At 43.6% G+C, this 25,903-nt stretch overlaps 1 protein-coding gene across 4 annotated transcripts in view; it reads left to right on the forward strand.

The window, feature by feature from the left end:
- Positions 1–2,577: 2,577 nt before the first annotated feature.
- The window catches only part of LOC115163833 (microtubule-associated tumor suppressor candidate 2 homolog), a gene marked incomplete at its 3' end in the record, with an annotated part of 126,196 nt that continues 102,870 nt past the window's right edge, over positions 2,578–25,903 (forward strand). For 3 of the 4 annotated variants that reach the window (XM_029716033.1, XM_029716037.1, XM_029716038.1), the window contains 1 exon segment: positions 2,578–2,739. 4 annotated transcript variants of the gene reach the window in all.

A 25,903-nucleotide genomic window follows, 5' to 3' on the forward strand; every position in this document is an offset into this window, starting at 1 on the left:
GAGGCACAACTCTAATATAAAGAGATATTTCTCCAAGTTGCCTTGATGTCACTTGTCCTATTTATATCAGTACACTCGCAGCAACCTAATCGTTACTAAACTTGAATTCGATCAAATAAGCCATTGCAATTTTTGTTAATCAAATTTGACACTTTCATTGACCTTTCATTGACCTCCGTACAGAAACTACTTGCTTGTTGAGTGGGAAAAACACCTCCTGCTGGAGAAGACAGATTTTGGGCAATCAATCAATCAGTAAAGCAATCAATCAATCAAATGTATTTATAAAGCCCTTCTTACATCAGCTAATATCTCAAAGTGCTGTACAGAAACCCAGCCTAAAACCCCAAACAGCAAGCAATGCAGGTGTAGAAGCACGGTGGCTAGGAAAAACTCCCTAGAAAGGCCAAAACCTAGGAAGAAACCTAGAGAGGAACCAGGCTATGAGGGGTGGCCAGTTCTCTTCTGGCTGTGCCGGGTGGAGATTATAACAGAACATGGCCAAGATGTTCAAATGTTCATAGATGACCAGCAGGGTCAAATAATAATAATCACAGTGGTTGTAGAGGGTGCAACAGGTCAGCACCTCAGGAGTAAATGTCAGTTGGCTTTTCATAGCTGATCATTGAGAGTATCTCTACCGCTATCGCTCTCGCTTCAACTCTTCCTCTTCCTCTCTTTGTGGGCTGTACTCGGCCTTGTCTCAGGATGGTAAGTTGGTGGTTGAAGATATCCCTCTAGTGGTGTGGGGGCTGTGCTTTGGCAAAGTGGGTGGGGTTATATCCTGCCTGTTTGGCCCTGTCCGGGGGTATCGTCGGATGGGGTATCATCGGATGGGGCCACAGTGTCTCCCGACCCCTACTGTCTCAGCCTCCAGTATTTCTGCTGCAGTAGTTTATGTGTCGGGGGCTAGGGTCAGTCTGTTATATCTGGAGTATTTCTCCTGTCTTATCCGGTGTCCTGTGTAAATTTAAGTATGCTCTCTCTAATTCTCTCTCTCTCTTTTTCTCTCTTTCTTTCTTTCTCTCTCTCTCTCAGAGGACCTGAGTGTGTAAAACTGCAGAAAACTTGCTTTAAAACTGTAATATGTAACTTTTTGAGCGACTGACAAAATTCACATAGAAATGTGAGTTATAGATCTGTCATTCTCATCGAAAGCAAGTCTAAGAGGCAGTAGATATGTTCTGTGAGCACTATTTCTATGCGTTCTTAAGTTTTATTTTTGTGTCTTTTACTTTCGGTTTTGTACACCAACTTCAAACATCTGAAAATACAATATTTTGGGTTATGGAAAATATATTTCACAGAGGTTTAGATGGTACAATAATTCTCTACACTACAGTTGCTTGTTTTGTCACATAAACTGAAATTAGGCAAACTATTCATATTTTATCAACCAGGAAATTTCACTTAGGCCCCCCCCCAAAGGCTAGAGCCGGCCCTGCACGATCCTGATAAGAATTGACCATATCACACAGCTTTTTGTTAAAGACAGTTGTAATTTAATGGATTACATAACTTGGAAACATATAACATAAAAAGAGTAATCTGCACCAACAGTAGTTTTCCATTCATACAACGTGTTGGGTAAATAGCTCACAGTAGATTTTTACCGTGGTAAACGAGGAAATACTTGAAAACATTTCAGTTGTATGGAATTATTGTCAAATAGACTAATCGCCCTTCGTCTGCTCATAATGACTACGTTGCTCCGATGATAATACCAACCAGAAGGCGAAATAGTCTTGAAAAATGTTGGCTGTGATCAGTTCTAAAATATAACCTCAACGTCTGCTTTAGGAAGTGGTCACTCATTAGCCAGTTTTGGTTTTCAATTGAGAACAGCAGTGCAGGTTACTTTAGCCCATATTGATAATTTTTTATGAGGCCTGCTATTTACATCAACTAATACGATAGGACAATAAACATAAAAAAAACAAAAACAAGGATATGACAGGTGTAGGCCATAGCCACGGGAAGTAAGGTTTGTTGTGGTGCTGCAGCACCCCCTGAAAAATCACAATTAATTTTTTATTAAAATATTTTATTTCGGTGGGTGAATTTTTTTCTTCTTCACTAAAGTAGTGAACTGGGCCTTTAATAGTGCTGTATTATGTCTCGATCACATTGCGCAAAATAGTACACAGCATCATCTGGATATGTGTACAACTAAAGTTTAACATTCACCTTCTGCTACCATTTATGTCAAGCCGTCTATACGCATACAGTTTTGACGCATACGTTCAATAAATCCAACGTACGCACCACCCAGAACGCGCAGCAAGTCAAAACGCAACGTTCCAATGGAAACTAATGTACTTCTGGTGTGCGCAAAATGCAATTCGTGGTCAGTGTGATGGAGGCGTTAGCTATAGCGTCTGTAGCGCAGGCAAACATTTTTTCAACACCCCCCCCCCTTTTGAAAATGATAAATACAGCACCCACAACCCCGACACTACTTCCTGGGTTCTGGTATAGCATATGTTTGCAGGTGGGTGTGTAGAATGACCGACTTTTGCCACAGGGCGGCGCTCTAAACTCACTCCTCATTTGGGCGTTAAACCCCCCCCCCTCCACTCACTAGCGGTTCCCCTTGCATTTCTCCATCCCCGCTCCTGGCTCCTCTGTTTTCTTGTGATGCTGCAGAATGTTCCGTACCTCTCAGGTGTAAGGTTGGATGTACACTTTTGAAGAAGACTTGAGTTTTTTTTTCTCACACGGACTCTCGTGGATTTAAAGGTAAGGTGAATATTCTGTTAGATATGGGATGGATGTATATCCGCGGGGCGGAGGCATCGTTAAACAATACACTATCACGTTGATTTACACTAGAATTGCCTAATAGGCAATCACAGCTCACACCTCCGCTTTGAACCGATAAAATACCCGATGTGATGCGTCTGCGGTCTATCTGGTGTGAAATGTATATTAGGTGCTAACATTATGCCATCTGGCAAATGGTTTACCTTTTCAGGTATTCCCACCGTCTATAGCTGTGGAGCCGACCATAACCTAGGCTAAAATAGCAGTCTGTGACTGTCTTTTTTGAAGCATTTTTTCCCATTAGCCTTAGATAGCTAATGCTAATAATAGCCAAACTCAAACGTGATCTTGTGTGTGTGTGTGTGTCTGCTGTCACAGCAGCTTGCTGTGTGTCTGTCTGTCTGTCTGTCTGAAGGAGCCCTTGACTTCCTAACCAGTGTCTCTAATCAGCCAAACACATGCTAATGTAATCGGATCTTATCCCAATTGGCACCCTGATTCCCTATAAAGTGCCCTACTTTTGACCAGGGCCCTTTTGGGTTCAGATCAAAAGTAGGACTAGTGCTCTATATAGGGAATAGGATGCCACTTGGAACAGGCCATGATAAGCACTGCATCATCGGGCTGCAAGGCGACAAATCCAAACCTCTCATTAGTGGTGCTCTCTCTCTCTCTCTCTCTCTCTCTGTCTGTCTCTCTCCTCTCTCTCTCTCTCTCTGTCTGTCTCCTCTCTCTCTCTCTCTCTCTCCTCTCTCTCTCTCTCTCTCTCTCTCTCTCTCTCTCTCTGTCTGTCTCCTCTCTCTCTCTCTCTCTCCTCTCTCTCCTCTCTCTCTCTCTCTCTCTCTCTCTCTCTCTCTCTCTCTCCTCTCTCTTCTCTCTTCTCTATCTCTCTCTCTCTCTGGCTTTCCCCCTCTTTCAATTTAAGGGTTTTATTGGCATATGTTAACATTGCCGAAGCAAGTGAAGTAGATAATAAATAATACAAATTAACAGTAAACATTACTCTCTCTCTCTCTCTCTCCTACACACAAAGATTTGACTTCCCTTATTTCAGTTCTTATGGCAGAAAAGAGCCCGTATGAGTCGGCTGCAAGCTGCTGTTTTTAGAGCACGAGAGGATGAAACATAGATACAGAGGTTCTATAACATAGATACAGAGGTTCTATAACATAGATACAGAGGTTCTATAACATAGATACAGAGGTTCTATAACATAGATACAGAGGTTCTATAACATAGATACAGAGGTTCTATAACATAAATACAGAGGTTCTATAACATAGATACAGAGGTTCTATAACATAGATACAGAGGTTCTATAACATAGATACAGAGGTTCTATAACATAGATACAGAGGTTCTATAACATAAATACAGAGGTTTTATAACATAGATACAGAAGGTTCGAGAACATAGCTACAGTGATTCTATAACATAGATACAGAGGTTCTATAACATAAATACAGAGGTTCTATAACATAGATACAGAGGTTCTATAGCATAGATACAGAGGTTTTATAACATAGATACAGAGGTTCTATCGCAGGTGTTCAGTTCAGTGTGTTATGCACACTGGTTCCCAGAGGTTATCTAGTGATAATTGGCTCAAGGATCAGACAGCTGAATGTTGTGAAGACACAGACAGGTGAATGTTGTGAAGACACAGACAGCTGAATGTTGTGAAGACACAGACAGCTGAATGTTGTGAAGACACAGACAGGTGAATGTTGTGAAGACACAGACAGCTGAATGTTGTGAAGACACAGACAGGTGAATGTTGTGAAGACACAGACAGGTGAATGTTGTGAAGACACAGACAGATGAATGTTGTGAAGACACAGACAGGTGAATGTTGTGAAGACACAGACAGCTGAATGTTGTGAAGACACAGACAGGTAGTGAGGGATCTCAGAGGTCTCTGTGTGTGAAGACACGGGTTGTCTCTGGAAGACACGGGTTGTCTCTGGAAGACACGGGTTGTCTCTGGAAGACAGGGGTTGTCTCTAGAAGACAGGGTTTGTCTCTGGAAGACGCGGGTTGTCTCTGGAAGACAGGGTTTGTCTCTGGAAGACACGGGTTGACTTTGTGATCACTAACGTTATCTAACCTGGCTGGCTGGCTGGCTGACTGACTGGCTGACTGGCTGGCTGACTGACTGGCTGGCTGACTGGCTGTCTGGCTGGCTGACTGGCTGTCTGGCTGGCTGGCTGACTGGCTGGCTGGCTGGCTGACTGGCTGGCTGACTGGCTGACTGGCTGACTGGCTGGCTGGCTGACTGACTGGCTGACTGGCTGACTGGCTGGCTGGCTGGCTGACTGACTGGCTGACTGACTGGCTGGCTGGCTGGCTGGCTGACTGGCTGACTGGCTGGCTGGCTGACTGGCTGGCTGGCTGGCTGACTGGGTGGCTGGCTGGCTGTCTGACTGACTGGCTGGCTGGCTGACTGGCTGGCTGTCTGACTGACTGGCTGGCTGACTGGCTGGCTGGCTGACTGGCTGGCTGGCTGGCTTGCTGGCTGACTGGCTGGCTGGCTGACTGGCTGGCTGGGTGGGTGGCTGACAATGAATCATCTTAGTGCAGACTTATGGAACAACTGCCTCCTCTCTATTTCCATCCAGTGTAGAACCACTCTAATCACCGTAATAGTACATTTCAGTATCAGGTAACTCGTAAAGCCCCGCTCAGTGAACATGCATTTTGTCCATTCCTCAGTGTTAGCACATTTTCTCAGCATGCATTTGAAATGAGTTTTATGTGCTTTACTTGCTTTGAAAGATTCTTAATGTTTGTGTTCTGTGCGTTTGTCTGTAGGCGGGCTGGCAGGTCCATTCTGACTCTGTAGTCTGGTTGTCAGCTCTGAGAACTCTGAGTGGTGTAGAGTGTGGCTCCACTAGGGAGACAAAATACACAGGGAGAGAGCAGGTAGTGGAGACAGAGAGAGGAGGTAGTGGAGACAGAGAGAGAGGAGGTAGTGGAGACAGAGAGAGTGGAGGTAGTGGAGACAGAGAGAGTGGAGGTAGTGGAGACAGAGAGAGTGGAGGTAGTGGAGACAGAGAGAGTGGAGGTAGTGGAGACAGAGAGAGTGGAGGTAGTGGAGACAGAGAGAGGAGGAGGTGGAGACAGAGAGAGTGGAGGTAGTGGAGACAGAGAGAGTGGAGGTAGTGGAGACAGAGAGAGGAGGAGGTGGAGACAGAGAGAGCAGGTAGTGGATACAGAGAGATTAGGTAGTGGAGACAGAGAGAGTGGAGGTAGTGGAGACAGAGAGAGTGGAGGTAGTGGAGACAGAGAGAGTGGAGGTAGTGGAGACAGAGAGTGGAGGTAGTGGAGACAGAGAGTGGAGATGGTGGAGACAGAGGGAGGAGGAGGTAGTGGAGACAGAGAGAGGAGGAGGTGGAGACAGAGAGAGCAGGTAGTGGAGACAGAGAGATGAGGTAGTGGAGACAGAGAGAGGAGGTAGTGGAGACAGAGAGTGGAGGTAGTGGAGACAGAGAGTGGAGGTAGTGGAGACAGAGAGTGGAGGTAGAGGAGACAGAGAGAGGAGGTAGAGGAGACAGAGAGAGGAGGTAGTGGAGACAGAGAGAGGAGATGGTGGAGACAGAGAGAGGAGGAGGTAGAGGAGACAGAGAGAGGAGGAGATAGTGGAGACAGAGAGAGGAGATGGTGGAGACAGAGAGAGGAGGAGGTAGAGGAGACAGAGAGAGGAGGAGATAGTGGAGACAGAGAGAGGAGGTAGTGGAGACAGAGAGAGGAGGTAGTGGAGACAGAGAGAGGAGGTAGTGGAGACAGAGAGAGGAGGTAGTGGAGACAGAGAGAGGAGGTAGTGGAGACAGAGAGTGGAGGTAGTGGAGACAGAGGGAGGAGGTATTACGGGAGGGACACGGAGGGTGGAGGGAGAGTGGAAGGAGGAATATAAGGAAGAGGCCAGAAAGAGAGAGGGGCAGATGGCAGATTGAACGAGGGAGGAGGGAAGGAAGAGAAGCCATTCCTTGATTTTCCTCCATCTTTTTAATATTTCATGAGGAGAGATTTCATCCAGTTGAGAGAGTAGAGAGGAACGGGAATTATCGTCTAAAACGTGGAGGGGGGGACGGCTCAGGATGGGAAGCAGGGAAGTCAGGGGGGGCTTCGTCCCCCCCCACACACACAAAAGGACACGGGTGAAACATGCATCGGGGATGGTTTCCCATCAGCCCATGCTGTATTAACAGGCAGGTGCAGTAGGTGGGGGGGGGGGTGGGCTAGCAGACATGCTAGCAGGCTAGCAGACAGACAGCATCATGGAAGTATGTTGAAAGCGGAGAGTGTAAATTCTCTCCATCTCCCTCGTGCCGTTATTGTGTCACGCCAACAGTGCTATCAGCAGCAGCAGGAAAGAGACCATGACAGAAAATGGAGCTGGGGAAGAAACAATGGTGGGCTGATGCTTGTGAGGCTATAGTCCTGACAGGCTGCATGAATGAAATTACATTTTATTCTCGGGTCAAATCGTCCGTTGGCAACCCATCCCATAGGAGATTAATTGACACATAAACAAACATTAGAATAATTGACTGTGGTAATTAAATGACCATTCTTCTTCTGGTGTTCTCTGCTTTGCCCATCGCATAAAGAATAAAACATGGAAGGTTGACATCAGTACATAATAGTAAATGATATCCCAGAGCAGTACAATAATATACATACATACACACATACACACTGTATAAATACACATACATACACACTGTATAAATACACATACACACATACACACTGTATAAATACACATATACACACACACATACACACTGTATAAATACACACATACACACTGTATAAATACACACACATACACACTGTATAAATACACATACACACACACTGTATAAATACACACACATACACACTGTATAAATACACACACATACACACTGTATAAATACACATACACATACACACTGTATAAATACACACACATACACACTGTATAAATACACATACACACATACACACTGTATAAATACACATACACACATACACACTGTATAAATACACATACACATACACACTGTATAAATACACATACACACTGTATAAATACACACACATACACACTGTATAAATACACACACATACACACTGTATAAATAGACACACATACACACTGTATAAATACACATACACACACACTGTATAAATACACATACACACACACTGTATAAATACACACACATACACACTGTATAAATACACACACATACACACTGTATAAATACACATACACACATACACACTGTATAAATACACATACATACACACTGTATAAATACACACACATACACACTGTATAAATACACATACACACACACTGTATAAATACACATACACACATACACACTGTGAATAAACTCTGAATAAACTCTTCAAATACTTAGTAATATTTTACATCGATAGCAGTCAATATTAACCCGTATATTATTTTCAGTCTCATCATGAAAGTTGTAAATTCTTGGTTATCTGCACGAACCCAGTCTTTACTAAAATCATCCATACATCAATTGTCTTAACATCATTTATTTACTACACTAAGTAATTAACAGAAAACATACAAACAGTAATTATCGTCACACAGGATTGGTATAGTAATGTGCCCTAATGGCTAACAAGCATGGCTGTTCTGTTAGACAATGGGTCATAAAACGGTAAGCTGAGAAGTTACACAGAGTTCATTAATATTAACAATTGACAATTGAAGGCTCACTCATTCGGGAACAATTGCAATCAATATATATTTACGCTCATGTGTCGTCGGGATTCTTGTTGGAGAGTTTTGTTCTGATGGAGAGTTTGTCAGCGTTCTCTCTCTCTCTCTCTCTCGGTTAGAATGGATCTTTCAGAGCGACATTCCTTAATGTCGTCATAGAATGGATGTGGTTGGTCTTCGCGTTCGATGATATAATTTACTTAGCTGCAGACTAATAATTAATATCAAAGACTTGTTCTTATTCTGTCGATATCGATAGTCTAAAAGTTAACCACGTGGTATGGTTCACTTTCAGTAGAGTACTTGGCTGGTCAAACCTATGGGCCAAACTCACAATGGAGTGGAGGCCTGGTCTGTAGAAATGTAAATCAGGGGGTGTTTTATAGTACCCATAGAACAGGCTTGTCAAATGACGCCTGGTCCTGTATGTGTCCCTGGGGGCGTGCCTATGACTGAGCTAGACTTGGTTACAGAAATATAATTCTATCACATTAACATCAGTACATAGCATCTCAATGTATTACAAATAGCTTTATCCTTAATAATACATTGTATACAACCATGTGGATTCAGTCTCATCGCTGAGGCTATTATGTAAACAGTTTTATGGTAATATGGCTATATTGTCTCTTCTGAGTATCACAAAATTGTACCAAGCGGACCAGTTCGTAGGTGGAGTCTTCATCAATCTTCCATATCTTCTCCAGAACACACCTGTCGCTCGGTTCTCCAATTCTATGACTTGGAAGAATTTCCTTTGTCTCTCTATGAAACATGTTGTAGTAGATTCTCCTCTTGGAATTTTTACAACCCTGGGTTGGGGGGAAGGTAGGTTGGGTGATGGTACAAAGGGGAGGGGGTCAACTGTCCTTCCTGTACCCAAAGAGGCCAACGTCATGACATACCCCCCCTGGTGGTTTGGATCTTGTTTATCCTGCAAGTTACAAATCAACATAAAATCATGACCACGTGATGTCCCATTGGTAGATCATCATTGCAGTCCTCTCTGGTGGTTGAACTTGGTAGGCTCTCTGAAAGCGGAGCCGTCCACCACAAGGATGGGCAGTTGATGTCCGGTTGGTGGTCGCCGTTGCGGTCTCCTCTAGTGGTGTACCTTGGTAGGTTCCCTGGAAGCTGCAAAGTACCCCAGGAAGGGCCAGGGGATGTCCTGGTTGGTGATCGCCGTTGCGGTCTCCCCCTCTGGTGGTTTACCTTGGTAGTCTCTCTGACAGCGGGCATGCCGCCACAAGGATAGGTTGTGGGTGTCCGGATTTGGGGTCGCCGTTCCGGACCCGTCGTCCAGACTGGAAGATCTGGGCAGTAACTTAGGCAGATGTTAACAACGCACACACACTCATGAAATATATATAATTACATTCATTCCCCAATGAGCGGCGTTGTGGCACTAAGTGATGGTTGTATGGGGACTTTGTTTATGGCTCTATCACTTCCTATGTGTCAAAGGAACTGAACCGAAAAGGAATGAAAGCATAAACAAAACAAAAATATACAAAATATAGTTCTCACACAAAATATAGTTCTCATAGGAGAGTTTACAACTAGATTTGATTTATGCTCTGGCGGCCTCGTACGGTGTTGTCCGTAGTCTTGACCCCCCCACCGGCCTCGATGAGGCTCATCATGGGTCTGGGCTACTATTCCCCCCCTTTGTGCCTCGGGACCCCCCCACCAGCGGGTGGTGTTGGTGTCCGATGCGCAAACAAGAAGATCGGACCCTACGTACGAGTTTTCAGCGGCCGCGTTGTTATGAGAATGGCTGTAACCTTTCAACCAAATCTCCTGGTGTTTGTGCTTCAAAACGCTCAGTGGCTGTCGAGGCATGTCAGTCCCCACCGCGTCCGCGTGTGGCAACCTCTTCATTACCTGCGAACTGAGACGAGGGTATCGGTCTGTGATATTGCAAAGTGTTCCAATTTGTAAGTCGCTCTGGATAAGAGCGTCTGCTAAATGACTTAAATGTAAATGTAATGTAAATGTTTCACCAGTGGGAGTCATCGGGTCAGTTGCTGGACTGACGCCATTAGTGTCATTGTAAGGGGTGACAGTCCCCAACAAAGCGGAAGGTGTATCATCGGAAGCAGAGTATACTCTGCGCATCGATGTTTTTCTTGCTGGGACGGCCGCAGTGCTTGCGGAAGTGTCCAAAGGGCAAGAGAAGTTCATATCAACTATCGTATTGCACGACTGCAAGGAGGAGGGAAGTTGCTTATTCACAGAGACAGCTGGCTCGAAATCATGAAAAGAATGGTCAATCAGGTTGGCTGATGGAATGTGTCGAGATATCGTAATATCTCCATGGATCGGATTTTGTACCAAGAGGTTTCTAAACGTCTTTTTCCCAAGGGGTGCTTTCGACAGATACCCCTCGTGAAGGACTGCGTTGCAGCTAGCGTTAGGGGAAGACAGTGTGGTCAGTGGAGAAGGCACTGTGGCCTGTGACCATACCTGGTTGGTTTTCCAATCCATCAATGGGAGTAACCGATCCATCAAGTCTGCTCCAAGTAGGAGGGTTACAGTTTCGAGGCTGGTAACATACACAGGGTGAACGAGCGATACGTCCTGGAAGTGTAGTTTCAGCATGACTCTCAATGTGAGAGGCGAGGTAGTCTGAGTGACCCCTCGAAGTTTAGTGTCGCATCGTTCCACTTTTAACCAACGTTTAGTTGGCTTCAAAGCCCTTTTGAGATCATCAAACAATGTTTGAGAGATGAGTGATATTGTCGCACCCGAATCAATTAGCGCATGACAAGCTAAGCAGTCCTCCAGGACTGTTTCCAGGTATGGCCGTTTAGATTCGTGGTTAGTGGACATATTCCCCACAAAGTGGAGTGGTCGTTCGCAACGACGTGATGTGCCATGTCTGTTCAAGATGGAAGCAGATTGACTTTTCCGATTTTGAGTGGGCTTGGCTTTAACGAATCGTTTGACCTTTTTCTTCGCAACTTTTGTATCAGAGTCTATAGACAAAGCCCGGGGGCTTGTTTCTTGATCAAGCGGGCCCTGGATAGGGTCTTGAATGAGAGCGGGAGAAATTTGAACTTTAACGTCCTTGCTATGGGTGTTAATTCCTGCGGACCTGGTGTCCGGTAATTCCCCGTCTAGTCCTTGTGACTTATCTTTTACCCTTTTCTCAAATTGTTCTCGCTTAAGTTCTTCCCGTAGTGGGACTTCTGGAGAACATTGGTCTACGTTTTGATCGTCCTTCAACCCTTTGTTACCCTTGTGTTCTGACACTTTGTGTGGGTTGGGTGCAGGAACGTAGCGAACGGGTCGATTGTAGCGGTAGTCATGTTGATGGCTACGTACTTTACAGTTATTTCGACCGCGGAGGTTATTGGAATCATGGTTTCGTTGTTGAAACTGTTGTTGTGCGTCATCTCTCGACGCTCCAATACCTGATAATGCACCCTCTAACTGGAGTGAGTGCTCCTGGTTAAACTTCAAAACTGAGTGGTCAGGGCTCTTAGCGTTGTGAACTTTTGATGCCTCAAAAGCTGTGCTTGCAAGCTCTCTGAGTTGTAAGATAGGCAAGCCAACGTGGGCGGCAGGGCCCAAGCAGGTAATGAAGGTGGGATACATGTTCGACAGAAACATTTGTTTGAATGGTAAAAGCTCTTCCATTCCTGTTTCTGTGAGTAGGCCAAAGTAAGCTGAACGAAGCCTATGATAGTAAGCTTGTGGGTGTTCGTTCCGAGCTTGTTTGACGGTGTTAGCCAGTGAGCTATCGTGTTTGCGAGTCGCAGAACCACTGAATTCTAATTTCAAAGCTGTGGCAAGTTTAGTGTAGTCATTTAGCACGTGTTGCTGTTGTAGACGAATGAACCTTGTCTCGTGTCTATTTGACGTTCGCTTCAACAGGTAAACCCTGTCAGAACCCGTAGCGTTCGGGTAGCCATCCAACGCGTCCTCTATGTCAGCTAGGAAGGTCTCAGTATCGTTTGGCTGACCTGGAATGGGGTCAAAGGTGGGGAAATTCTTGACGAGTTTGTCAAGGTATTCCGCGCCAAGCGGGCGGAGAGGGTTGGCTTCATCCTGTGGAGAGATTGGGGCCGAAAGGCCAAGAGAGGAAGCCAAGCCTTGTTGTTGTTGGCCAAGAGGCGCCAGATTACTCAGTGCCGAAGGGCAAAGAGGAGAAGACTGAGGGACACATGAGGGAGGCAAGGTCTGAAACCTATTGTCTTCACTCCTGTGAGTACAGGGCTCCGGTTGCTTGGATGGGAAGTCGCGCTGTAGAGCGTGACCATTCTGGATTTCCTCCAGATGGTACCTAAGGGTGGAATTCTGCTGCATTGCAGAGTCCACTTGAGCGCTTAGAGTACTGATTTTGGACACGTGAGTGTCACACCTGCTCCTTTCGGTCTCAAACTTATCTGTCATGGTTTGCAGATAGAGGTCTTGAGTACGGAGCAAGAGATTCAGTGATGAGATTTCCTCTGCTTGCTTAGAAATCAATATTTCCAACCTCATCACCTGAGTTCTCTCATCATTCATTTGGTCAGCGACTTCAATAAGTTCTGCTGATTTATCATCCAACTTTGTCATTGTGTTCATTAACTGATCGTCTTTGGTCTGCAGCGCTTTGAGGAGCACCGTGTTATTTTGAGTAACATTCAACAAAACAGCATGCATGTTGTCAAGTTGAGCGCTCCTGTTTGTAGATAACTCTTCAGATTTATCTAGTTTGGCATGGACATCATCGTATTTAGTTTTGGCTAAATCGAGTTGTTCCTGTAGCATATGATTTTGTTCCTGTAGAAAACGATTTTGTTGAAGAGCTTGTGCTTGTTCATCGTCATACGTTTTTGCAATTACATTTAATTGTTCAGTTTTCGAACGCAGTTCCATAGCTAGCAGAATTTTTCCCTTGTCTGCCTTGGTCATTGGTTTCCCGGTTCTCTCCACCTGTCCCTTAATGTCTACCATTACCTGCTCGTGTTTCAGCTGTGCACTGCGGTATTGGACAGATGGCAATCTCGGATGGCAAGACATCAGAGCTAGACTGGAGAGAACCTTTACGAGGCCTGCGCCCGATGGTTGATTTTGGAAAACATTGTTGTCTGCTTTTCCACTAATGACATAATTAGGGTTGTTATCGCTGCCGAGGTCAGAGATCAATCCATTTACGGGTGGAGGTTCACTAATTAGCGGGCGAGTGGGGACCACCCCCTCTGATAGCCTGCACATTATTAGAACATTTGAAAGGAAAAATGTTTTTCCTAATTTTCCAAAATTTGGTTTTGGAATGTGGGGAGCTGCAAAGACGATTTTAATCTATTTATAGACGTTAATGAACCATCAGTACTGTACAGTACTGTGGAAGTTGGGCGTGAATGAATTTGCAAAAGCAAATTGAATTAATCAATGCCAATGATTAGTCCTACCTGGGTAGGCTGTCTGGGTATTAAACTTGAATTACCTGAGAGTTTGCTTCATCCAGGTTAATATGCAAAGTTTAAGTTGTCTCATTTAATTGGAAGAACCTAGAAAGGTATGTTCGACAATTTAACTTATTAAATTGAATGAGACGATTGGTTCATACAATCTCCGTTGATTGGATATCATAAGTGTAAACCGTAGGTCAAATGTTGGGACCCTTCACCACTAGGGTACGCTCCTACCTGGACTGAGCGTCAGTAAAGGGGTTTTACTGACTGTGCCTTGCTAAAGCAGATTTGACTGATTAATCTATTTATGATATATCAAACCTGTATAGGCTATCTGCGAATTAACTTTGAATTACCTGAGAGGTTGCTTCATCAAGGTTAATATGCAAAGTTTAAGTTGTCTCATTTAGTTGGAAGAACCTAGAAAGGTATGTTCGACAATTTAACTAAATAAATTGAATGAGGCAATGATACCCAAGCAATTCAGATTGCGGAGTTATCATAACAGTAATGTAGTTGAAATGTTTAGGATACATTCACCACTATACTTTCCCTTAAGGCCGAAGCCACATGGGATTCACTCCCGTCAGTAATGGGTTTTACTGAATGTGCCTTGCTAAAGCAGATTTTACTGATTAATCTATTTATGATATATCAAACCTGTATAGGCTATCTGGGAATTAACTTTCAATTAACCTGAGAGCCTTGCTTCATCTAAGTTAAGTTTGGAAAAAGTTAATCATGTCTCATTATGGACGCCCAATCAATTTTGGATATTTTTTAAAAAGATCCACTTGAAAAGGTAAATCTGGCAATTTCACTTGTTAGTTAAATTGAATGAGACGTCATATCCCGTGCTCCACATTTGAATTTCCCCTAGAGATGTGCTGGCAATTCTTCACCACCAGGGTGCAGAATGATGAAATTTAAACGGAAGTACAAAGGTCGGACTTCCGTCGCGCTACGGAGGAATTTTAAACGTGGTACGGAGAGAGGAAATGTTCCCTCTCTGTTAGCTTGCCCGTAATGCTAAGCTATTGCTACTTGGTTCAGGAGTATCCTTCCAAGCACCAAAATAGGATATTTTCACTATGGAAAGGGTGGGTTTTCTAGTGACGTCTCACCTTAACCCCATTCAGCATATTCTGCTAGCGTTTATGCTGACCGGAGCGACACGGTACTTAAATACAGATACGCATACGGTCTGCCCACTGTCTTAGTGCGGTAGGCAAATCATTCGGCTCGGTTACCGGACAGTTAACTTCTAAATTCTAACCTTACTCTAGAAGTTAATAATTACCGACAGAAATAGTACCGTTTGGCCTAACGGACTAAAACTGGAATTTATTCCTCACTGCTATCGATATAAGACCGGAGCTATTTTAAATAGCTTCTCTCAATGGAAAATGCACAATCACTTTGTTTAGATAGCAGGCTGTTTGTACAATTCTGTTTACACAATTGATATATAGAATTTCACAGCAAAGTCCAATTCTATCTTAGATTCCTCGCACGGGGGCTCCATAATGTCGTGTCTTTGGCTATGCCAGATTAAGTGATATGACATGCTAACTTATAAAATTATTTCTCTGTAATTAATATTACCTGATTAAGCTAATCATGTAAATGTAATTAACTAGAAAGTAGGGGCACCACAGAAGAACGTTTATAGAGCTGTTATCTTCTGAATAAACTCTTCAAATACTTAGTAATATTTTACATCGATAGCAGTCAATATTAACCCGTATATTATTTTCAGTCTCATCATGAAAGTTGTAAATTCTTGGTTATCTGCACGAACCCAGTCTTTACTAAAATCATCCATACATCAATTGTCTTAACATCATTTATTTACTACACTAAGTAATTAACAGAAAACATACAAACAGTAATTATCGTCACACAGGATTGGTATAGTAATGTGCCCTAATGGCTAACAAGCATGGCTGTTCTGTTAGACAATGGGTCATAAAACGGTAAGCTGAGAAGTTACACAGAGTTCATTAATATTAACAATTGACAATTGAAGGCTCACTCATTCGGGAACAATTGCAATCAATATATATTTACGCTCATGTGTCGTCGGGATTCTTGTTGGAGAGTTTTGTTCTGATGGAGAGTTTGTCAGCGTTCTCTCTCTCTCTCTCTCTCTCGGTTAGAATGGATCTTTCAGAGCGACATTCCTTAATGTCGTCATAGAATGGATGTGGTTGGTCTTCGCGTTCGATGATATAATTTACTTAGCTGCAGACTAATAATTAATATCAAAGACTTGTTCTTATTCTGTCGATATCGATAGTCTAAAAGTTAACCACGTGGTATGGTTCACTTTCAGTAGAGTACTTGGCTGGTCAAACCTATGGGCCAAACTCACAATGGAGTGGAGGCCTGGTCTGTAGAAATGTAAATCAGGGGGTGTTTTATAGTACCCATAGAACAGGCTTGTCAAATGACGCCTGGTCCTGTATGTGTCCCTGGGGGCGTGCCTATGACTGAGCTAGACTTGGTTACAGAAATATAATTCTATCACATTAACATCAGTACATAGCATCTCAATGTATTACAAATAGCTTTATCCTTAATAATACATTGTATACAACCATGTGGATTCAGTCTCATCGCTGAGGCTATTATGTAAACAGTTTTATGGTAATATGGCTATATTGTCTCTTCTGAGTATCACAAAATTGTACCAAGCGGACCAGTTCGTAGGTGGAGTCTTCATCAATCTTCCATATCTTCTCCAGAACACACCTGTCGCTCGGTTCTCCAATTCTATGACTTGGAAGAATTTCCTTTGTCTCTCTATGAAACATGTTGTAGTAGATTCTCCTCTTGGAATTTTTACAACCCTGGGTTGGGGGGAAGGTAGGTTGGGTGATGGTACAAAGGGGAGGGGGTCAACTGTCCTTCCTGTACCCAAAGAGGCCAACGTCATGACAACTCCCAATCAGCGACAACGATGTACAGCTGTCCCTGATTGAGAGCCACACCAGGCCAAAACAAAGAAACACAAAGCATAGAAAAAAGGACATAGAATGCCCACCCCAACTCACACCCTGACCAACCAAAATAGAGACATAAAAGGATCTCTTAAAGTCAGGGCGTGACATCTATATACACAATATATCTGGTGGTCTGTCTCCTCATCACTCAGCCACATAATACCAGGGTATATCTGGTGGTCTGTCTCCTCATGGCTACATAATACCAGGGTATATCTGGTGGTCTGTCTCCTCATGACTACATAATACCAGGGTATATCTGGTGGTCTGTCTCCTCATCACTCAGCCACATAATACCAGGGTATATCTGGTGGTCTGTCTCCTCATGGCTACATAATACCAGGGTATATCTGGTGGTCTGTCTCCTCATGACTACATAATACCAGGGTATATCTGGTGGTCTGTCTCCTCATTGCTACATAATACCAGGGTATATCTGGTGGTCTGTCTCCTCATCACTCAGCCACATAATACCAGGGTATATCTGGTGGTCTGTCTCCTCATCACTCAGCCACATAATACCAGGGTATATCTGGTGGTCTGTCTCCTCATCACTCAGCTACATAATACCAGGGTATATCTGGTGGTCTGTCTCCTCAGGACTACATAATACCAGTGTATATCTGGTGGTCTGTCTCCTCATGGCTACATAATACCAGGGTATATCTGGTGGTCTGTCTCCTCATGACTACATAATACCAGGGTATATCTGGTGGTCTGTCTCCTCATGGCTACATAATACCAGGGTATATCTGGTGGTCTGGCTCCTCATGGCTACATAATACCAGGGTATATCTGGTGGTCTGTCTCCTCATGGCTACATAATACCAGGGTATATCTGGTGGTCTGTCTCCTCATCACTCAGCCACATAATACCAGGGTATATCTGGTGGTCTGTCTCCTCATGACTACATAATACCAGGGTATATCTGGTGGTCTGTCTTCTCATGACTACATAATACCAGGGTATATCTGGTGGTCTGTCTCCTCATGACTACATAATACCAGGGTATATCTGGTGGTCTGTCTCCTCATCACTCAGCCACATAATACCAGGGTATATCTGGTGGTCTGTCTCCTCATCACTCAGCCACATAATACCAGGGTATATCTGGTGGTCTGTCTCCTCATCACTCAGCCACATAATACCAGGGTATATCTGGTGGTTTGTCTCCTCATCACTCAGCCACATAATACCAGGGTATATCTGGTGGTCTGTCTCCTCATGGCTACATAATACCAGGGTATATCTGGTGGTCTGTCTCCTCATGGCTACATAATACCAGGGTATATCTGGTGGTCTGTCTCCTCATGACTACATAATACCAGGGTATATCTGGTGGTCTGTCTTCTCATGACTACATAATACCAGGGTATATCTGGTGGTCTGTCTTCTCATGACTACATAATACCAGGGGTATATCTGGTGGTCTGTCTCCTCATCACTCAGCCACATAATACCAGGGTATATCTGGTGGTCTGTCTCCTCATCACTCAGCCACATAATACCAGGGTATATCTGGTGGTCTGTCTCCTCATCACTCAGCCACATAATACCAGGGTATATCTGGTGGTCTGTCTCCTCATGGCTACATAATACCAGGGTATATCTGGTGGTCTGTCTCCTCATCACTCAGCCACATAATACCAGGGTATATCTGGTGGTCTGTCTCCTCATGGCTACATAATGCCAGGGTATATCTGGTGGTCTGTCTCCTCATGGCTACATAATACCAGGGTATATCTGGTGGTCTGTCTCCTCATGACTACATAATACCAGGGTATATCTGGTGGTCTGTCTCCTCATGGCTACATAATACCAGGGTATATCTGGTGGTCTGTCTCCTCATCACTCAGCCACATAATACCAGGGTATATCTGGTGGTCTGTCTCCTCATCACTCAGCCACATAATACCAGGGTATATCTGGTGGTCTGTCTCCTCATGGCTACATAATACCAGGGTATATCTGGTGGTCTGTCTCCTCATCACTCAGCCACATAACACCAGGGTATATCTGGTGTGCTTTCTGGAATAAGAGCGAGCGTATATCATGGTAGAAAGGGCAATAGAGGATAAAATGAGTTTCATTCTCTATTTCTTCGAGGTCACAATAGTTACATAGGCTTTCCTCTTCCGTTTCACCACAATACCTGTTTCAATACGCAGAGACAATATCCCTGATCTGACCTGTTTCAATACACAGAGGCAATATCCCTGATCTGACCTGTTTCAATATGCAGAGGCAATATCCCTGATCTGACCTGTTTCAATACGCAGAGGCAATATCCCTGATCTGACCTGTTTCAATACACAGAGACAATATCCCTGATCTGACCTGTTTCAATACGCAGAGGCAATATCCCTGATCTGACCTGTTTCAATACACAGAGACAATATCCCTGATCTGACCTGTTTCAATACGCAGAGGCAATATCCCTGATCTGACCTGTTTCAATACGCAGAGGCAATATCCCTGATCTGACCTGTTTCAATACACAGAGACAATATCCCTGATCTGACCTGTTTCAATACGCAGAGGCAATATCCCTGATCTGACCTGTTTCAATACACGGAGACAATATCCCTGATCTGACCTGTTTCAATACGCAGAGGCAATATCCCTGATCTGACCTGTTTCAATACGCAGAGGCAATATCCCTGATCTGACCTGTTTCAATACACAGAGACAATATCCCTGATCTGACCTGTTTCAATACGCAGAGGCAATATCCCTGATCTGACCTGTTTCAATACGCAGAGGCAATATCCCTGATCTGACCTGTTTCATTACACAGAGACAATATCCCTGATCTGACCTGTTTCAATACACAGAGACAATATCCCTGATCTGACCTGTTTCAATACACAGAGACAATATCCCTGATCTGACCTGTTTCAATACGCAGAGGCAATATCCCTGATCTGACCTGTTTCAATACACAGAGACAATATCCCTGATCTGACCTGTTTCAATACACAGAGACAATATCCCTGATCTGACCTGTTTCAATACACAGAGACAATATCCCTGATCTGACCTGTTTCAATACACAGAGACAATATCCCTGATCTGACCTGTTTCAATACGCAGAGGCAATATCCCTGATCTGACCTGTTTCAATACACAGAGGCAATATCCCTGATCTGACCTGTTTCAATACACAGGGACAATATCCCTGATCTGACCTGTTTCAATACACAGGGACAATATCCCTGATCTGACCTGTGCACATAATCTGTTATGTCTGTGATCCTGGCTTGGTATCTAATGGGGAAAACATCATCTCTAATGTCTGTGATCCTGGCTTGGTATCTAACAGAGGGAAAACATAATCTTTTTTTTCTGTGATCCTGGCTTGGTATCTAACGGGGCAAACATCCTCTCTAATGTCTGTGATCCTGGCTTGGTATCTAACGGGGAAAACATAATCTATTATGTCTGTGATCCTGGCTTGGTATCCAACGGGGAAAACATAATCTCTAATGTCTGTGATCCTGGCTTGGTATCTAACGGGGAAAACATAATCTATTATGTCTGTGATCCTGGCTTGGTATCTAACGGGGAAAACATAATCTGTTATGTCTGTGATCCTGGCTTGGTATCTAACGGGGGAAAACATAATCTATTATGTCTGTGATCCTGGCTTGGTATCTAACGGGGAAAACATAATCTGTTATGTCTGTGATCCTGGCTTGGTATCTAACGGGGAAAACATTATCTCTAAAAGGAGAGTTTGTCTGTAGAAGTATTAACACAAATCCAACCTTTCCCTCTTTCATCTGTTTTCTTGAGCTCTGAGAGGAATTGATCGCTGCTGTGATCGTGTACAGGATCGATCATGTTAATTCATCTCTAACTGCACCAACTCATGTCTAAATATCTGGGAGCTGTCTCTTTCTACAGAGCCTTAGGTTAGGTATCAGCACTGGTGGCCTGTCCAATATGGATTTTTATTTAGGTAGTAATTGATAAAGGGGCTGTGTGAGAGGGGTACTCGGGGCAGTAATCAAGGGTACCGGTGGATAGAGAATCATTTTTCCCTCTCCTGAAATACAACCTCATTTTAAAACATGTCACCTTTTGTTGCCAGTAAATCTGCTGTATTAAATACTGAAAATTGTGTTTCAAGGACACCGCACAAGTTCACACTCCGTTTTCTAGTAGCAGGCACAATTTTTACCGTTAAGTAATTGCATGTTTGATTGAATATAGGATGGAATGTTAGGTACGTTCTGCATCAGTACAATTCTCTTGTATGAGATAGTGGCCTGGTAGAGACTAGGGAGGAGAGAAGCAGGTGTGTACAGTAAATTATTCTGATGTATGGCTTTTTGTTCTGCACTGCAGGTGCTGAAGCAGCTGCCCTCCTCTTCTCCTCCTGCCCTCCTCTCCTCCTGCCCTCCTCTCCTGTTCTCCTCCTGCCCTCCTCTCCTCTTCTCCTCCTGTCCTCTCCTCCTACCCTTCTCTCCTCTCCTCCTACCCTCCTCTCCTCTTCTCCTCCTGCCCTCCTCTCCTACCCTCCTCTCTTCTCCTACCCTCCTCTCTTCTCCTGCCCTCCTCTTCTCCTCCTTCCCTCCTCTCCTCTCTCTTCCTCTCTCCTCCTACCCTCCTCTCCTCTCTCCTCCTGCCTTCTTCTATCTAGTCCTGCCCTCCTCCTCTCCTCTCCTCCCTGTTATACTGCCCTCCTCCTCTCCTCTTCTCTCCTCCCTGTTATACTGCCCTCCTCCTCTCCTCTCCTGCCCTCCTCTCCTACCCTCCTCTCCTCTCCTCTTCTCTCCTCCCTGTTATACTGCCCTCCTCCTCTCCTCTCCTGCCCTCCTCTCCTACCCTCCTCTCCTCTCCTCTTCTCTCCTCCCTGTTATACTGCCCTCCTCCTCTCCTCTTCTCTCCTCCCTGTTATACTGCCCTCCTCCTCTCCTCTCCTCTTCTCTCCTCCCTGTTATACTTCCCTCCTCCTCTCCTCTCCTGCCCTCCTCTCCTACCCTCCTCTCCTCTCCTCTCCTCTCCTCTCCTCCCTGTTATACTGCCCTCCTCCTCTCCTCTCCTACCCTCCTCTCCTCTTCTCTCCTCCCTGTTATACTGCCCTCCTCCTCTCCTCTCCTACCCTCCTCTCCTCTCCTCTTCTCTCCTCCCTGTTATACTGCCCTCCTCCTCTCCTGCCCTCCTCTCCTCTCCTCTCCTGCCCTCCTCTCCTCTCCTCTTCTCTCCTCCCTGTTATACTTCCCTCCTCCTCTCCTCTCCTCTCCTGCCCTCCTCTCCTACCCTCCTCTCCTCTCCTCTCCTCTCCTCTCCTCTCCTCTCCTCTCCTCTCCTCTCCTCTCCTCTCCTCTCCTCTCCTCTCCTCTCCTCCCTGTTATACTGCCCTATTCCTCTCCTCTCCTACCCTCCTCTCCTCTCCTCTTCTCTCCTCCCTGTTATACTGCCCTCCTCCTCTCCTCTCCTACCCTCCTCTCCTCTCCTCTTCTCTCCTCCCTGTTATACTGCCCTCCTCCTCTCCTGCCCTCCTCTCCTCTCCTCTTCTCTCCTCCCTGTTATACTGCCCTCCTCCTCTCCTCTCCTGCCCTCCTCTCCTACCCTCCTCTCCTCTCCTCTTCTCTCCTCCCTGTTATACTGCCCTCCTCCTCTTCCTTTTACTTTGCACATTTGGCACCACCAGCCGCTCTCACAATACCTCCTCACCCGTCATGTTCATCCTAGAATTTCCCACTGTGCAAAAATTGGTTAAATCAACATTGATTTTTGGGGTTGAAATTATGAGGAAACAATGTGATGCCTTTGAATCAATGTGGAAAACTGATTATATTTGCAAAAAGTCATTAACTTAGAGGCATTTTGTATTTTTTTCAACCAACTTTTTACCTACTAAATCAATTTTTTATTTAACTAGGCAAGCCAGTTAAGAACAAATTCTTATTTTCAATGACGGCCTAGGAACAGTGGATTAACTGCCTTGTTCAGGGGCAGAACGACAGGTTTTTATCTTGGGGATTCGATCTTGCAACCTCTAACCTACCTGCCGCCCCCTTAACTAGGCAAGTCAGTTAAGAACACATTCTTATTTACAATGACGGCCTACACCGGCCAAACCCGGACGACGTTGGGCCCAATCACGGCCGATTGTGGATGGATTCGAACCAGGGACTGTAGTGACACTGAGATGCAGTGCCTTAGACCGCTACACCACTCGGGAGCCCAATGACAAAGTAAATGTTTTTGTTAAATTCACTTTGGTTGAAAACTCAACCATATTTTAATCCAACCTAGACGTTGAACTGACGTCTGTTCCCAGTGGTACTTCCTCTTCTAAGCTGGGGCCAGTTGTCATTCTCCCAGACAGAGGCATCATTTTAGTGAGTATAATTATCTCAGTATTCTAGCACCCATGTTTTCTTATATCTGACTGTGAACCTGAAAAAAATGCAGTGTGTGTGTGTGTGTGCATAAAATGATGTAATTTGTTTTCGTAAATGTTGCCAGTGCAAATTAACTCATTGTAACCATTTAACCGGGAATTCAGGGTTCAAATTAACTCATTGTAACCATTTAATCAGGAATTCAGGGTTCAAATTAACTCATTGTAACCATTTAACCGGGAATTCAGGGTTCAAATTAACTCATTGTAACCATTTAATCAGGAATTCAGGGTTCAAATTAACTCATTGTAACCATTCAACCAGGAATTCAGGGTTCAAATTAACTCATTGTAACCATTCAACCAGGAATTCAGGGTTCCCAGACACTGACTAGCTAGGTGAAGGGTTGGCTGCTCGTTAGCCTTTCACAGAAATATTTGTATCGGTAATTATTCCACAGATACAGAATTACATTACATTACATTTTAGTCTTTTAGCAGACGCTCTTACCCAGAGCGACTTACAGTAGTGAATGGATACATTTCATACAATTTCATACATTTTTTTTTTTTTTTCTATGCTGGCCCCCCGTGGGAATCGAACCCACAACCCTGGTGTTGCAAACACCATGCTCTACCAACTGAGCTACAGGGAAGGCTTAATTACATTTACATTTTAGTCATTTAGCAGAATGAACAAATACTGTACGTCTGCTCATTTGTGGTCATTTTTAGAAATCTTCAATGGTTACCTGAGGTACTCTACGAGCTGCTCATTGAACATCATTCAGCCCGTAAGTCACTACGTGAGAGAGAGTGGTTTGACGGTGAGTAGTTTGCCACAGCCAGCGGCAGCATATTGGAAATAATCAAAACTACACTTCACCAAACTAAACAGCCCTATCCTCATCACATGTTCACTTAGTTAACGTTAGCTGGCTAGCTCGCCGTCATTGTAGATAGCATCTATCTAGCCAGTAAGGTAATAAGCCTAGCTAGCTAGCGATCTGTGCTACTTATGTGCAAACACTGGACTGGCGCCAAAGTGAACACTGACTCATCCTTGATACAAAACTAAGACCATGTGCTTGCATTCATGATGAAGTAAGAGTGTTAGCTAGCTAGCTAAATTACTAAAACCAGTGCTGCAAACATTTTCCTGCATGAATATTTTCGGTCATTAGCGCATGCCATTTGCAGTTGAAATATATATATACTGTACTGTATTTAGCCTACATATTATGTATTGAGTAACAGTGTAATTTTTTTTTGTAATGAGCAGCTAGCGTTTTTAACGGTTGTAATGCGCTATAGGGACTCTACTCAATACAAATGCTTCCATCTAGTGGTGACGGTATGAACTGCATGTTACTGCATTTCACTGCATAGCTCGTGAACTTGTGGAAAGTGCCGTTTCAGATTTACTTTGAGACAAAGTGTAATTCATTCAGCCCGTGTAGTATATTACTGTGCTTGTGGTGTTTCAGCACAAACACTTGTGCATTCCAATCCACTGCCATAAATAGTCACATCTTTAAGTTGTAAAAAAAAAGAAAGAAAACTGAACAAGTGTATTGTATTTATCTTCGTATTTCTAGAGGATATAGATGCTTTTCGGTGGTTATCTTGGAAACCTCAAATAAAATGTTCTTAAATAATGTTCATCTTAATATTTAATTAAGAAATAATAATTTAGTGTATCTGTTAATCCTTTGAAGTACAATTTGTAAAAAAAAAAATATATATATATAAAGGTCTGTTTTACATTCCACCTGTAAAAAATCACATATCGGTAATGGGGGACGTTTGCCTCCCTAAAATCGGCATCGGACCCAAAAATGCCATATCGATCAGGCTGTAGTGTAGTTATAATCCTTATAGTTATATATATATATATATATATATATATATATATATATATAGAGCTATATAACTATATATATAGTTATATAGCTCTAACATATGGAGCATGTCTAGATTATGAAATACACATTTTCAAATAAATGTATTCAACATTAAAAATATGAATATCTCAAAACTACCCTTTTTAGGTTTTGTTCTTTTTAAGACATATTGTTTAGAACAATATAATCAACAAGTACATCCAATTTCCAGACTGGGCTCTCTGCTAATTCTGAAGTTCTGATATATGTAATGAGCACCACCAACACAGTGAATGGGAAAATGGATTCAAAGGAAACTCCCTCTGCTGGTGATTTGCTGAATATGCCATCCTAAATGAGGGATGACCTGCAATGTCAAATTTCTATGTATAAAATGGGTCACATCATTAAAAGTACCAGAGAACATTCTGGAAATGTGATGTGTTTGAAGAGTATATAGTTACAACCAAAAAATGTTTAAAAATAAGTGAAATAAAAAAAATGGTAGTTTTGAGATATTCATATTAATATTTGTTATGTTTTATAAATGAATATGAAAATGTGTATTTCTGAATCTAGACATACTCTATAAGTTTCAGCACGCTATAAGAAGTATAAATAATAACACCTAGTTGTTGCCTGTATCATGTACGGTTCATGGATCATAAGGTCTTAGGTCCTAAAATGGCCACTTTCATCATGATTCCCCCCACCCCAAAAAAATTGTGATACAAATGTAAAAAAAAGC

The sequence above is a fragment of the Salmo trutta genome, chromosome 26 (genome assembly GCF_901001165.1).
Source record: "Salmo trutta chromosome 26, fSalTru1.1, whole genome shotgun sequence".
Taxonomy (NCBI): Eukaryota; Metazoa; Chordata; class Actinopteri; order Salmoniformes; family Salmonidae; genus Salmo; species Salmo trutta.